Source organism: Triturus cristatus, chromosome 11, assembly GCF_964204655.1.
Source record: "Triturus cristatus chromosome 11, aTriCri1.1, whole genome shotgun sequence".
Taxonomy (NCBI): domain Eukaryota; kingdom Metazoa; phylum Chordata; class Amphibia; order Caudata; family Salamandridae; genus Triturus; species Triturus cristatus.
This window is the reverse complement of record NC_140594.1, coordinates 1,142,280,048-1,142,295,367: the sequence shown is the minus strand read 5'-3', so window position 1 is coordinate 1,142,295,367 and position 15,320 is coordinate 1,142,280,048. Positions and strand designations below refer to the sequence as shown.

Sequence of the window (15,320 nt, the reverse complement as noted above, 5' to 3'; positions counted from 1 at the left end):
GGGGCAGGCAAGGAAAGGGCTGAGCCCCGACCAGACATTATAACCCCAGCAACCCTATTTTAAAAAGCATTTCTAGGCGATATCTAGCCTCTGAAAATAATAGGCAAGATCCACCGATAAATCTGGCAAAAGTCCCCAAGATTTTGTGCATACTTGTGCTCTCACCTGAATGCAGCGCCACCTTGTAACCATCGGATGTAACTGCGGCTCAGAAAAATGTTTTATCAGAGGGCAAGTTGAGAGGACTCCAAGTGGCAGATTTCCACGGAAAGAGCCTCTCGCTGCAGCAGGAAGGTTGGATACTTCAAATTGGCATAGTTTCCTGTCCAGCGTCCTCTCACGTCCCGAACGCTCCCAAACGCTCAAAAGCCTCCCCTCACCGGGTAGATCTCTAGCTCCCAGGTAAAGCCAAATCCTGAGTATGCTAGTGCTAGGATCACAGAGAAAGGACAGGGACAGAGAGCTGCTGTCTTGGTAAAGGCCTGAAACGGCTAATTCCTAAGAGGGTCTGCACTTTCAGTTATGACTGACTGTGAGTGGGGAAGATGAAGATTTTCTGTACCCAGCATACCTTGCGATGTGCTTAGGCAAATGAGGAGAGAGCCCCTCCAATCCCTTGCCACTCGGCTGAAAGCTCCTCCTCTGCATAAAGAGAGCACTTTCACAAGGGAGCAGAGTGGCGCAGCGGAAGTGTGCTGGGCCCATAACCCAGAGGTCGATGGATCGAAACCATCCTCTGCTAATATTGCTTGATTTTTCTTCCTAGGACTAATCTGTCATTTCCACCCTGCCAGCAAGGAAAAGCGCAGGCTTGTGCTAGCTATGTGAGAAAAGACTTCTCAACTATCTGTCTCTGCTGTAAATCAAGAGAGTGATCGTCAAAGGATCAACCCTATACTTTGAAAGTAAAGATACCCAATTAGAAGCATAAATGACAGGTGGGACCTTCACACGTTTTTCGGGGCATGCTTTGAATTTCATTCTTCCCTTTTTGTTCTGCTTTTATCAATCTCCTATGCATTTCATGGAATTTACTCCCTTTCTCTTCGCTGCTTTGCTTCCGATGCTGCCCATATGCTCATTTCCACTATTTGTACTGCTGCTTTCCATTTCTTCTCTTCTGCACAGCTTTGTCCTTGGTTTCAATCCCCAGTTCTTTACCCTCTGCAAGACAATTTCTACTGCTTTTCATGTTGGTATCCACACCAAATGCACCATTGGAACCGGTGCAAGATTGCCACTGCACTCGGCGTTGTAACATCTGGAACCTAGAGGACACACATCAGAGGGCGTTGGTGGTATAGTGGTGAGCATAGCTGCCTTCCAAGCAGTTGATCCGGGTTCGATTCCCGGCCAACGCAGTGCAAATATTTATATATTCTCCAAGCAGGATATATTTTAATGCAACATGCCACAAAACTGAAATATCAGAAACAGAATAATCAGCCGTTATATAAAAAAATAAACAAACACGTAGGTAGACATCTCGATCGCCTCATCTGCTACATTCATTGTCCCAATATATGCTATTTTCCATAAAGCACTCACCACTCACATGTGCTGATAATAAATATTTTGCTGGGGGCAGGCAATGAAAGGGCTGAGCCCCGACCAGACATTATAACCCCAGCAACCCTATTTTAAAAAGCATTTCTAGGCGATATCTAGCCTCTGAAAATAATAGGCAAGATCCACCGATAAATCTGGCAAAAGTCCCCAAGATTTTGTGCATACTTGTGCTCTCACCTGAATGCAGTGCCACCTTGTAACCATCGGATGTAACTGCGGCTCAGAAAAATGTTTTATCAGAGGGCAAGTTGAGAGGACTCCAAGTGGCAGATTTCCACGGAAAGAGCCTCTCGCTGCAGCAGGAAGGTTGGATACTTCAAATTGGCATAGTTTCCTGTCCAGCGTCCTCTCACGTCCCGAACGCTCCCAAACACTCAAAAGCCTCACACCGGGTAAGCCCTCACCGGGTAGATCTCTGGCTCCCAGGTAAAGCCAAATCCTGAGTATGCTAGTGCTAGGATCACAGAGAAAGGACAGGGACAGAGAGCTGCTGTCTTGGTAAAGGCCTGAAACGGCTAATTCCTAAGAGGGTCTGCACTTTCAGTTATGACTGACTGTGAGTGGGGAAGATGAAGATTTTCTGTACCCAGCATACCTTGCGATGTGCTTAGGCAAATGAGGAGAGAGCCTCACCAATCCCTTGCCACTCCGCTGAAAGCTCCTCCTCTGCATAAAGAGAGCACTTTCACAAGGGAGCAGAGTGGCGCAGCGGAAGCGTGCTGGGCCCATAACCCAGAGGTCGATGGATCGAAACCATCCTCTGCTAATATTGCTTGATTTTTCTTCCTAGGACTAATCTGTCATTTCCACCCTGCCAGCAAGGAAAAGCGCAGGCTTGTGCTAGCTATGTGAGAAAAGACTTCTCAACTATCTGTCTCTGCTGTAAATCAAGAGAGTGATCGTCAAAGGATCAACCCTATACTTTGAAAGTAAAGATACCCAATTAGAAGCATAAATGACAGGTGGGACCTTCACACGTTTTTCGGGGCATGCTTTGAATTTCATTCTTCCCTTTTTGTTCTGCTTTTATCAATCTCCTATGCATTTCATGGAATTTACTCCCTTTCTCTTCGCTGCTTTGCTTCCGATGCTGCCCATATGCTCATTTCCACTATTTGTACTGCTGCTTTCCATTTCTTCTCTTCTGCACAGCTTTGTCCTTGGTTTCAATCCCCAGTTCTTTACCCTCTGCAAGACAATTTCTACTGCTTTTCATGTTGGAATCCACACCAAATGCACCATTGGAACGGGTGCAAGATTGCCACTGCACTCGGCGTTGTAACATCTGGAACCTAGAGGACACACATCAGAGGGCGTTGGTGGTATAGTGGTGAGCATAGCTGCCTTCCAAGCAGTTGACCCGGGTTTGATTCCCGGCCAACGCAGTGCAAATATTTATATATTCTCCAAGCAGGATATATTTTAATGCAACATGTCACAAAACTGAAATATCAGAAACAGAATAATCAGCCGTTATATATAAAAAAAAAAAACACGTAGGTAGACATCTCGATCGCCTCATCTGCTACATTCATTGTCCCAATATATGCTATTTTCCATAAAGCACTCACCACTCACATGTGCTGATAATAAATATTTTGCTGGGGGCAGGCAATGAAAGGGCTGAGCCCCGACCAGACATTATAACCCCAGCATCCCTATTTTAAAAAGCATTTCTAGGCGATATCTAGCCTCTGAAAATAATAGGCAAGATCCACCGATAAATCTGGCAAAAGTCCCCAAGATTTTGTGCATACTTGTGCTCTCACCTGAATGCAGCGCCACCTTGTAACCATCGGATGTAACTGCGGCTCAGAAAAATGTTTTATCAGAGGGCAAGTTGAGAGGACTCCAAGTGGCAGATTTCCACGGAAAGAGCCTCTCACTGCAGCAGGAAGGTTGGATACTTTAAATTGGCATAGTTTCCTGTCCAGCGTCCTCTCACGTCCCGAACGCTCCCAAACGCTCAAAAGCCTCACACCGGGCAAGCCCTCACCGGGTAGATCTCTGGCTCCCAGGTAAAGCCAAATCCTGAGTATGCTAGTGCTAGGATCACAGAGAAAGGACAGGGACAGAGAGCTGCTGTCTTGGTAAAGGCCTGAAACGGCTAATTCCTAAGAGGGTCTGCACTTTCAGTTATGACTGACTGTGAGTGGGAAAGATGAAGATTTTCTGTACCCAGCATACCTTGCGATGTGCTTAGGCAAATGAGGAGAGAGCCCCACCAATCCCTTGCCACTCCGCTGAAAGCTCCTCCTCTGCATAAAGACAGCACTTTCACAAGGGAGCAGAGTGGCGCAGCGGAAGCGTGCTGGGCCCATAACCCAGAGGTCGATGGATCGAAACCATCCTCTGCTAATATTGCTTGATTTTTCTTCCTAGGACTAATCTGTCATTTCCACCCTGCCAGCAAGGAAAAGCGCAGGCTTGTGCTAGCTATGTGAGAAAAGACTTCTCAACTATCTGTCTCTGCTGTAAATCAAGAGAGTGATCGTCAAAGGATCAACCCTATACTTTGAAAGTAAAGATACCCAATTAGAAGCATAAATGACAGGTGGGACCTTCACACGTTTTTCGGGGCATGCTTTGAATTTCATTCTTCCCTTTTTGTTCTGCTTTTATCAATCTCCTATGCATTTCATGGAATTTACTCCCTTTCTCTTCGCTGCTTTGCTTCCGATGCTGCCCATATGCTCATTTCCACTATTTGTACTGCTGCTTTCCATTTCTTCTCTTCTGCACAGCTTTGTCCTTGGTTTCAATCCCCAGTTCTTTACCCTCTGCAAGACAATTTCTACTGCTTTTCATGTTGGTATCCACACCAAATGCACCATTGGAACCGGTGCAAGATTGCCACTGCACTCGGCGTTGTAACATCTGGAACCTAGAGGACACACATCAGAGGGCGTTGGTGGTATAGTGGTGAGCATAGCTGCCTTCCAAGCAGTTGACCCAGGTTCGATTCCTGGCCAACGCAGTGCAAATATTTATATATTCTCCAAGCAGGATATATTTTAATGCAACATGTCACAAAACTGAAATATCAGAAACAGAATAATCAGCCGTTATATAAAAAAATAAACAAACACGTAGGTAGACATCTCGATCGCCTCATCTGCTACATTCATTGTCCCAATATATGCTATTTTCCATAAAGCACTCACCACTCACATGTGCTGATAATAAATATTTTGCTGGGGGCAGGCAAGGAAAGGGCTGAGCCCCGACCAGACATTATAACCCCAGCAACCCTATTTTAAAAAGCATTTCTAGGCGATATCTAGCCTCTGAAAATAATAGGCAAGATCCACCGATAAATCTGGCAAAAGTCCCCAAGATTTTGTGCATACTTGTGCTCTCACCTGAATGCAGCGCCACCTTGTAACCATCGGATGTAACTGCGGCTCAGAAAAATGTTTTATCAGAGGGCAAGTTGAGAGGACTCCAAGTGGCAGATTTCCACGGAAAGAGCCTCTCGCTGCAGCAGGAAGGTTGGATACTTCAAATTGGCATAGTTTCCTGTCCAGCGTCCTCTCACGTCCCGAACGCTCCCAAACGCTCAAAAGCCTCCCCTCACCGGGTAGATCTCTAGCTCCCAGGTAAAGCCAAATCCTGAGTATGCTAGTGCTAGGATCACAGAGAAAGGACAGGGACAGAGAGCTGCTGTCTTGGTAAAGGCCTGAAACGGCTAATTCCTAAGAGGGTCTGCACTTTCAGTTATGACTGACTGTGAGTGGGGAAGATGAAGATTTTCTGTACCCAGCATACCTTGCGATGTGCTTAGGCAAATGAGGAGAGAGCCCCTCCAATCCCTTGCCACTCGGCTGAAAGCTCCTCCTCTGCATAAAGAGAGCACTTTCACAAGGGAGCAGAGTGGCGCAGCGGAAGTGTGCTGGGCCCATAACCCAGAGGTCGATGGATCGAAACCATCCTCTGCTAATATTGCTTGATTTTTCTTCCTAGGACTAATCTGTCATTTCCACCCTGCCAGCAAGGAAAAGCGCAGGCTTGTGCTAGCTATGTGAGAAAAGACTTCTCAACTATCTGTCTCTGCTGTAAATCAAGAGAGTGATCGTCAAAGGATCAACCCTATACTTTGAAAGTAAAGATACCCAATTAGAAGCATAAATGACAGGTGGGACCTTCACACGTTTTTCGGGGCATGCTTTGAATTTCATTCTTCCCTTTTTGTTCTGCTTTTATCAATCTCCTATGCATTTCATGGAATTTACTCCCTTTCTCTTCGCTGCTTTGCTTCCGATGCTGCCCATATGCTCATTTCCACTATTTGTACTGCTGCTTTCTATTTCTTCTCTTCTGCACAGCTTTGTCCTTGGTTTCAATCCCCAGTTCTTTACCCTCTGCAAGACAATTTCTACTGCTTTTCATGTTGGTATCCACACCAAATGCACCATTGGAACCGGTGCAAGATTGCCACTGCACTCGGCGTTGTAACATCTGGAACCTAGAGGACACACATCAGAGGGCGTTGGTGGTATAGTGGTGAGCATAGCTGCCTTCCAAGCAGTTGATCCGGGTTCGATTCCCGGCCAACGCAGTGCAAATATTTATATATTCTCCAAGCAGGATATATTTTAATGCAACATGCCACAAAACTGAAATATCAGAAACAGAATAATCAGCCGTTATATAAAAAAATAAACAAACACGTAGGTAGACATCTCGATCGCCTCATCTGCTACATTCATTGTCCCAATATATGCTATTTTCCATAAAGCACTCACCACTCACATGTGCTGATAATAAATATTTTGCTGGGGGCAGGCAATGAAAGGGCTGAGCCCCGACCAGACATTATAACCCCAGCAACCCTATTTTAAAAAGCATTTCTAGGCGATATCTAGCCTCTGAAAATAATAGGCAAGATCCACCGATAAATCTGGCAAAAGTCCCCAAGATTTTGTGCATACTTGTGCTCTCACCTGAATGCAGTGCCACCTTGTAACCATCGGATGTAACTGCGGCTCAGAAAAATGTTTTATCAGAGGGCAAGTTGAGAGGACTCCAAGTGGCAGATTTCCACGGAAAGAGCCTCTCGCTGCAGCAGGAAGGTTGGATACTTCAAATTGGCATAGTTTCCTGTCCAGCGTCCTCTCACGTCCCGAACGCTCCCAAACACTCAAAAGCCTCGCACCGGGCAAGCCCTCACCGTGTAGATCTCTGGCTCCCAGGTAAAGCCAAATCCTGAGTATGCTAGTGCTAGGATCACAGAGAAAGGACAGGGACAGAGAGCTGCTGTCTTGGTAAAGGCCTGAAACGGCTAATTCCTAAGAGGGTCTGCACTTTCAGTTATGACTGACTGTGAGTGGGGAAGATGAAGATTTTCTGTACCCAGCATACCTTGCGATGTGCTTAGGCAAATGAGGAGAGAGCCCCTCCAATCCCTTGCCACTCCGCTGAAAGCTCCTCCTCTGCATAAAGATAGCACTTTCACAAGGGAGCAGAGTGGCGCAGCGGAAGCGTGCTGGGCCCATAACCCAGAGGTCGATGGATCGAAACCATCCTCTGCTAATATTGCTTGATTTTTCTTCCTAGGACTAATCTGTCATTTCCACCCTGCCAGCAAGGAAAAGCGGAGGCTTGTGCTAGCTATGTGAGAAAAGACTTCTCAACTATCTGTCTCTGCTGTAAATCAAGAGAGTGATCGTCAAAGGATCAACCCTATACTTTGAAAGTAAAGATACCCAATTAGAAGCATAAATGACAGGTGGGACCTTCACACGTTTTTCGGGGCATGCTTTGAATTTCATTCTTCCCTTTTTGTTCTGCTTTTATCAATCTCCTATGCATTTCATGGAATTTACTCCCTTTCTCTTCGCTGCTTTGCTTCCGATGCTGCCCATATGCTCATTTCCACTATTTGTACTGCTGCTTTCCATTTCTTCTCTTCTGCACAGCTTTGTCCTTGGTTTCAATCCCCAGTTCTTTACCCTCTGCAAGACAATTTCTACTGCTTTTCATGTTGGTATCCACACCAAATGCACCATTGGAACCGGTGCAAGATTGCCACTGCACTCGGCGTTGTAACATCTGGAACCTAGAGGACACACATCAGAGGGCGTTGGTGGTATAGTGGTGAGCATAGCTGCCTTCCAAGCAGTTGACCCGGGATCGATTCCCGGCCAACGCAGTGCAAATATTTATATATTCTCCAAGCAGGATATATTTTAATGCAACATGTCACAAAACTGAAATATCAGAAACAGAATAATCAGCCGTTATATAAAAAAATAAACAAACACGTAGGTAGACATCTCGATCGCCTCATCTGCTACATTCATTGTCCCAATATATGCTATTTTCCATAAAGCACTCACCACTCACATGTGCTGATAATAAATATTTTGCTGGGGGCAGGCAATGAAAGGGCTGAGCCCCGACCAGACATTATAACCCCAGCAACCCTATTTTAAAAAGCATTTCTAGGCGATATCTAGCCTCTGAAAATAATAGGCAAGATCCACCGATAAATCTGGCAAAAGTCCCCAAGATTTTGTGCATACTTGTGCTCTCACCTGAATGCAGTGCCACCTTGTAACCATCGGATGTAACTGCGGCTCAGAAAAATGTTTTATCAGAGGGCAAGTTGAGAGGACTCCAAGTGGCAGATTTCCACGGAAAGAGCCTCTCACTGCAGCAGGAAGGTTGGATACTTTAAATTGGCATAGTTTCCTGTCCAGCGTCCTCTCACGTCCCGAACGCTCCCAAACGCTCAAAAGCCTCACACCGGGCAAGCCCTCACCGGGTAGATCTCTGGCTCCCAGGTAAAGCCAAATCCTGAGTATGCTAGTGCTAGGATCACAGAGAAAGGACAGGGACAGAGAGCTGCTGTCTTGGTAAAGGCCTGAAACGGCTAATTCCTAAGAGGGTCTGCACTTTCAGTTATGACTGACTGTGAGTGGGGAAGATGAAGATTTTCTGTACCCAGCATACCTTGCGATGTGCTTAGGCAAATGAGGAGAGAGCCCCACCAATCCCTTGCCACTCCGCTGAAAGCTCCTCCTCTGCATAAAGAGAGCACTTTCACAAGGGAGCAGAGTGGCGCAGCGGAAGCGTGCTGGGCCCATAACCCAGAGGTCGATGGATCGAAACCATCCTCTGCTAATATTGCTTGATTTTTCATCCTAGGACTAATCTGTCATTTCCACCCTGCCAGCAAGGAAAAGCGCAGGCTTGTGCTAGCTATGTGAGAAAAGACTTCTCAACTATCTGTCTCTGCTGTAAATCAAGAGAGTGATCGTCAAAGGATCAACCCTATACTTTGAAAGTAAAGATACCCAATTAGAAGCATAAATGACAGATGGGACCTTCACACGTTTTTCGGGGCATGCTTTGAATTTCATTCTTCCCTTTTTGTTCTGCTTTTATCAATCTCCTATGCATTTCATGGAATTTACTCCCTTTCTCTTCGCTGCTTTGCTTCCGATGCTGCCCATATGCTCATTTCCACTATTTGTACTGCTGCTTTCCATTTCTTCTCTTCTGCACAGCTTTGTCCTTGGTTTCAATCCCCAGTTCTTTACCCTCTGCAAGACAATTTCTACTGCTTTTCATGTTGGTATCCACACCAAATGCACCATTGGAACCGGTGCAAGATTGCCACTGCACTCGGCGTTGTAACATCTGGAACCTAGAGGACACACATCAGAGGGCGTTGGTGGTATAGTGGTGAGCATAGCTGCCTTCCAAGCAGTTGACCCGGGTTCGATTCCTGGCCAACGCAGTGCAAATATTTATATATTCTCCAAGCAGGATATATTTTAATGCAACATGTCACAAAACTGAAATATCAGAAACAGAATAATCAGCCGTTATATAAAAAAATAAACAAACACGTAGGTAGACATCTCGATCGCCTCATCTGCTACATTCATTATCCCAATATATGCTATTTTCCATAATGCACTCACCACTCACATGTGCTGATAATAAATATTTTGCTGGGGGCAGACAATGAAAGGGCTGAGCCCCGACCAGACATTATAACCCCAGCAACCCTATTTTAAAAAGCATTTCTAGGCGATATCTAGCCTCTGAAAATAATAGGCAAGATCCACCGATAAATCTGGCAAAAGTCCCCAAGATTTTGTGCATACTTGTGCTCTCACCTGAATGCAGCGCCACCTTGTAACCATCGGATGTAACTGCGGCTCAGAAAAATGTTTTATCAGAGGGCAAGTTGAGAGGACTCCAAGTGGCAGATTTCCACGGAAAGAGCCTCTCGCTGCAGCAGGAAGGTTGGATACTTCAAATTGGCATAGTTTCCTGTCCAGCGTCCTCTCACGTCCTGAACGCTCCCAAACACTCAAAAGCCTCGCCCTCACCGGGTAGATCTCTGGCTCCCAGGTAAAGCCAAATCCTGAGTATGCTAGTGCTAGGATCACAGAGAAAGGACAGGGACAGAGAGCTGCTGTCTTGGTAAAGGCCTGAAACGGCTAATTCCTAAGAGGGTCTGCACTTTCAGTTATGACTGACTGTGAGTGGGGAAGATGAAGATTTTCTGTACCCAGCATACCTTGCGATGTGCTTAGGCAAATGAGGAGAGAGCCCCACCAATCCCTTGCCACTCCGCTGAAAGCTCCTCCTCTGCATAAAGAGAGCACTTTCACAAGGGAGCAGAGTGGCGCAGCGGAAGCGTGCTGGGCCCATAACCCAGAGGTCGATGGATCGAAACCATCCTCTGCTAATATTGCTTGATTTTTCTTCCTAGGACTAATCTGTCATTTCCACCCTGCCAGCAAGGAAAAGCGCAGGCTTGTGCTAGCTATGTGAGAAAAGACTTCTCAACTATCTGTCTCTGCTGTAAATCAAGAGAGTGATCGTCAAAGGATCAACCCTATACTTTGAAAGTAAAGATACCCAATTAGAAGCATAAATGACAGGTGGGACCTTCACACGTTTTTCGGGGCATGCTTTGAATTTCATTCTTCCCTTTTTGTTCTGCTTTTATCAATCTCCTATGCATTTCATGGAATTTACTCCCTTTCTCTTCGCTGCTTTGCTTCCGATGCTGCCCATATGCTCATTTCCACTATTTGTACTGCTGCTTTCCATTTCTTCTCTTCTGCACAAGTTTGTCCTTGGTTTCAATCCCCAGTTCTTTACCCTCTGCAAGACAATTTCTACTGCTTTTCATGTTGGTATCCACACCAAATGCACCATTGGAACCGGTGCAAGATTGCCACTGCACTCGGCGTTGTAACATCTGGAAGCTAGAGAACACACATCAGAAGGCGTTGGTGGTATAGTGGTGAGCATAGCTGCCTTCCAAGCAGTTGACCCGTGTTCGATTCCCGGCCAACGCAGTGCAAATATTTATATATTCTCCAAGCAGGATATATTTTAATGCAACATGTCACAAAACTGAAATATCAGAAACAGAATAATCAGCCGTTATATAAAAAAACAAACAAACACGTAGGTAGACATCTCGATCGCCTCATCTGCTACATTCATTGTCCCAATATATGCTATTTTCCATAAAGCACTCACCACTCACATGTGCTGATAATAAATATTTTGCTGGGGGCAGGCAATGAAAGGGCTGAGCCCCGACCAGACATTATAACCCCAGCAACCCTATTTTAAAAAGCATTTCTAGGCGATATCTAGCCTCTGAAAATAATAGGCAAGATCCACCGATAAATCTGGCAAAAGTCCCCAAGATTTTGTGCATACTTGTGCTCTCACCTGAATGCAGCGCCACCTTGTAACCATCGGATGTAACTGCGGCTCAGAAAAATGTTTTATCAGAGGGCAAGTTGAGAGGACTCCAAGTGGCAGATTTCCACGGAAAGAGCCTCTCGCTGCAGCAGGAAGGTTGGATACTTCAAATTGGCATAGTTTCCTGTCCAGCGTCCTCTCACGTCCCGAACGCTCCCAAACACTCAAAAGCCTCACACCGGGTAAGCCCTCACCGGGTAGATCTCTGGCTCCCAGGTAAAGCCAAATCCTGAGTATGCTAGTGCTAGGATCACAGAGAAAGGACAGGGACAGAGAGCTGCTGTCTTGGTAAAGGCCTGAAACGGCTAATTCCTAAGAGGGTCTGCACTTTCAGTTATGACTGACTGTGAGTGGGGAAGATGAAGATTTTCTGTACCCAGCATACCTTGCGATGTGCTTAGGCAAATGAGGAGAGAGCCCCACCAATCCCTTGCCACTCCGCTGAAAGCTCCTCCTCTGCATAAAGAGAGCACTTTCACAAGGGAGCAGAGTGGCGCAGCGGAAGCGTGCTGGGCCCATAACCCAGAGGTCGATGGATCGAAACCATCCTCTGCTAATATTGCTTGCTTTTTCTTCCTAGGACTAATCTGTCATTTCCACCCTGCCAGCAAGGAAAAGCGCAGGCTTGTGCTAGCTATGTGAGAAAAGACTTCTCAACTATCTGTCTCTGCTGTAAATCAAGAGAGTGATCGTCAAAGGATCAACCCTATACTTTGAAAGTAAAGATACCCAATTAGAAGCATAAATGACAGGTGGGACCTTCACACGTTTTTCGGGGCATGCTTTGAATTTCATTCTTCCCTTTTTGTTCTGCTTTTATCAATCTCCTATGCATTTCATGGAATTTACTCCCTTTCTCTTCGCTGCTTTGCTTCCGATGCTGCCCATATGCTCATTTCCACTATTTGTACTGCTGCTTTCCATTTCTTCTCTTCTGCACAGCTTTGTCCTTGGTTTCAATCCCCAGTTCTTTACCCTCTGCAAGACAATTTCTACTGCTTTTCATGTTGGTATCCACACCAAATGCACCATTGGAACCGGTGCAAGATTGCCACTGCACTCGGCGTTGTAACATCTGGAACCTAGAGGACACACATCAGAGGGCGTTGGTGGTATAGTGGTGAGCATAGCTGCCTTCCAAGCAGTTGACCCGGGTTCGATTCCCGGCCAACGCAGTGCAAATATTTATATATTCTCCAAGCAGGATATATTTTAATGCAACATGTCACAAAACTGAAATATCAGAAACAGAATAATCAGCCGTTATATAAAAAAATAAACAAACACGTAGGTAGACATCTCGATCGCCTCATCTGCTACATTCATTGTCCCAATATATGCTATTTTCCATAAAGCACTCACCACTCACATGTGCTGATAATAAATATTTTGCTGGGGGCAGGCAAGGAAAGGGCTGAGCCCCGACCAGACATTATAACCCCAGCAACCCTATTTTAAAAAGCATTTCTAGGCGATATCTAGCCTCTGAAAATAATAGGCAAGATCCACCGATAAATCTGGCAAAAGTCCCCAAGATTTTGTGCATACTTGTGCTCTCACCTGAATGCAGCGCCACCTTGTAACCATCGGATGTAACTGCGGCTCAGAAAAATGTTTTATCAGAGGGCAAGTTGAGAGGACTCCAAGTGGCAGATTTCAACGGAAAGAGCCTCTCGCTGCAGCAGGAAGGTTGGATACTTCAAATTGGCATAGTTTCCTGTCCAGCGTCCTCTCACGTCCCGAACGCTCCCAAACGCTCAAAAGCCTCCCCTCACCGGGTAGATCTCTAGCTCCCAGGTAAAGCCAAATCCTGAGTATGCTAGTGCTAGGATCACAGAGAAAGGACAGGGACAGAGAGCTGCTGTCTTGGTAAAGGCCTGAAACGGCTAATTCCTAAGAGGGTCTGCACTTTCAGTTATGACTGACTGTGAGTGGGGAAGATGAAGATTTTCTGTACCCAGCATACCTTGCGATGTGCTTAGGCAAATGAGGAGAGAGCCCCTCCAATCCCTTGCCACTCCGCTGAAAGCTCCTCCTCTGCATAAAGAGAGCACTTTCACAAGGGAGCAGAGTGGCGCAGCGGAAGCGTGCTGGGCCCATAACCCAGAGGTCGATGGATCGAAACCATCCTCTGCTAATATTGCTTGATTTTTCTTCCTAGGACTAATCTGTCATTTCCACCCTGCCAGCAAGGAAAAGCGGAGGCTTGTGCTAGCTATGTGAGAAAAGACTTCTCAACTATCTGTCTCTGCTGTAAATCAAGAGAGTGATCGTCAAAGGATCAACCCTATACTTTGAAAGTAAAGATACCCAATTAGAAGCATAAATGACAGGTGGGACCTTCACACGTTTTTCGGGGCATGCTTTGAATTTCATTCTTCCCTTTTTGTTCTGCTTTTATCAATCTCCTATGCATTTCATGGAATTTACTCCCTTTCTCTTCGCTGCTTTGCTTCCGATGCTGCCCATATGCTCATTTCCACTATTTGTACTGCTGCTTTCCATTTCTTCTCTTCTGCACAGCTTTGTCCTTGGTTTCAATCCCCAGTTCTTTACCCTCTGCAAGACAATTTCTACTGCTTTTCATGTTGGTATCCACACCAAATGCACCATTGGAACCGGTGCAAGATTGCCACTGCACTCGGCGTTGTAACATCTGGAACCTAGAGGACACACATCAGAGGGCGTTGGTGGTATAGTGGTGAGCATAGCTGCCTTCCAAGCAGTTGACCCGGGTTCGATTCCCGGCCAACGCAGTGCAAATATTTATATATTCTCCAAGCAGGATATATTTTAATGCAACATGTCACAAAACTGAAATATCAGAAACAGAATAATCAGCCGTTATATAAAAAAATAAACAAACACGTAGGTAGACATCTCGATCGCCTCATCTGCTACATTCATTGTCCCAATATATGCTATTTTCCATAAAGCACTCACCACTCACATGTGCTGATAATAAATATTTTGCTGGGGGCAGGCAATGAAAGGGCTGAGCCCCGACCAGACATTATAACCCCAGCATCCCTATTTTAAAAAGCATTTCTAGGCGATATCTAGCCTCTGAAAATAATAGGCAAGATCCACCGATAAATCTGGCAAAAGTCCCCAAGATTTTGTGCATACTTGTGCTCTCACCTGAATGCAGTGCCACCTTGTAACCATCGGATGTAACTGCGGCTCAGAAAAATGTTTTATCAGAGGGCAAGTTGAGAGGACTCCAAGTGGCAGATTTCCACGGAAAGAGCCTCTCGCTGCAGCAGGAAGGTTGGATACTTCAAATTGGCATAGTTTCCTGTCCAGCGTCCTCTCACGTCCCGAACGCTCCCAAACACTCAAAAGCCTCACACCGGGCAAGCCCTCACCGTGTAGATCTCTGGCTCCCAGGTAAAGCCAAATCCTGAGTATGCTAGTGCTAGGATCACAGAGAAAGGACAGGGACAGAGAGCTGCTGTCTTGGTAAAGGCCTGAAACGGCTAATTCCTAAGAGGGTCTGCACTTTCAGTTATGACTGACTGTGAGTGGGGAAGATGAAGATTTTCTGTACCCAGCATACCTTGCGATGTGCTTAGGCAAATGAGGAGAGAGCCTCACCAATCCCTTGCCACTCCGCTGAAAGCTCCTCCTCTGCATAAAGAGAGCACTTTCACAAGGGAGCAGAGTGGCGCAGCGGAAGCGTGCTGGGCCCATAACCCAGAGGTCGATGGATCGAAACCATCCTCTGCTAATATTGCTTGATTTTTCTTCCTAGGACTAATCTGTCATTTCCACCCTGCCAGCAAGGAAAAGCGCAGGCTTGTGCTAGCTATGTGAGAAAAGACTTCTCAACTATCTGTCTCTGCTGTAAATCAAGAGAGTGATCGTCAAAGGATCAACCCTATACTTTGAAAGTAAAGATACCCAATTAGAAGCATAAATGACAGGTGGGACCTTCACACGTTTTTCGGGGCATGCTTTGAATTTCATTCTTCCCTTTTTGTTCTGCTTTTATCAATCTCCTATGC

General features: G+C 45.9%; 6 non-coding genes across 6 annotated transcripts; all 6 read left to right on the top strand.

Moving 5' to 3' along the window:
* Positions 1-1,289: 1,289 nt before the first annotated feature.
* Positions 1,290-1,361, top strand: TRNAG-UCC (transfer RNA glycine (anticodon UCC)). The gene has a single exon. It is a non-coding gene; the product is annotated as a tRNA-Gly (tRNA).
* Positions 1,362-4,474: 3,113 nt separating this feature from the next.
* TRNAG-UCC (transfer RNA glycine (anticodon UCC)) lies at positions 4,475-4,546 on the top strand. Its single transcript has one exon. It is a non-coding gene; the product is annotated as a tRNA-Gly (tRNA).
* A 1,509-nt stretch (positions 4,547-6,055) lies between these two features.
* TRNAG-UCC (transfer RNA glycine (anticodon UCC)) lies at positions 6,056-6,127 on the top strand. Its single transcript has one exon. It is a non-coding gene; the product is annotated as a tRNA-Gly (tRNA).
* A 1,521-nt stretch (positions 6,128-7,648) lies between these two features.
* Positions 7,649-7,720, top strand: TRNAG-UCC (transfer RNA glycine (anticodon UCC)). Its single transcript has one exon. It is a non-coding gene; the product is annotated as a tRNA-Gly (tRNA).
* A 4,696-nt stretch (positions 7,721-12,416) lies between these two features.
* TRNAG-UCC (transfer RNA glycine (anticodon UCC)) lies at positions 12,417-12,488 on the top strand. The gene has a single exon. It is a non-coding gene; the product is annotated as a tRNA-Gly (tRNA).
* Positions 12,489-13,997: 1,509 nt separating this feature from the next.
* On the top strand, positions 13,998-14,069 carry TRNAG-UCC (transfer RNA glycine (anticodon UCC)). Its single transcript has one exon. It is a non-coding gene; the product is annotated as a tRNA-Gly (tRNA).
* Positions 14,070-15,320: the final 1,251 nt, after the last annotated feature.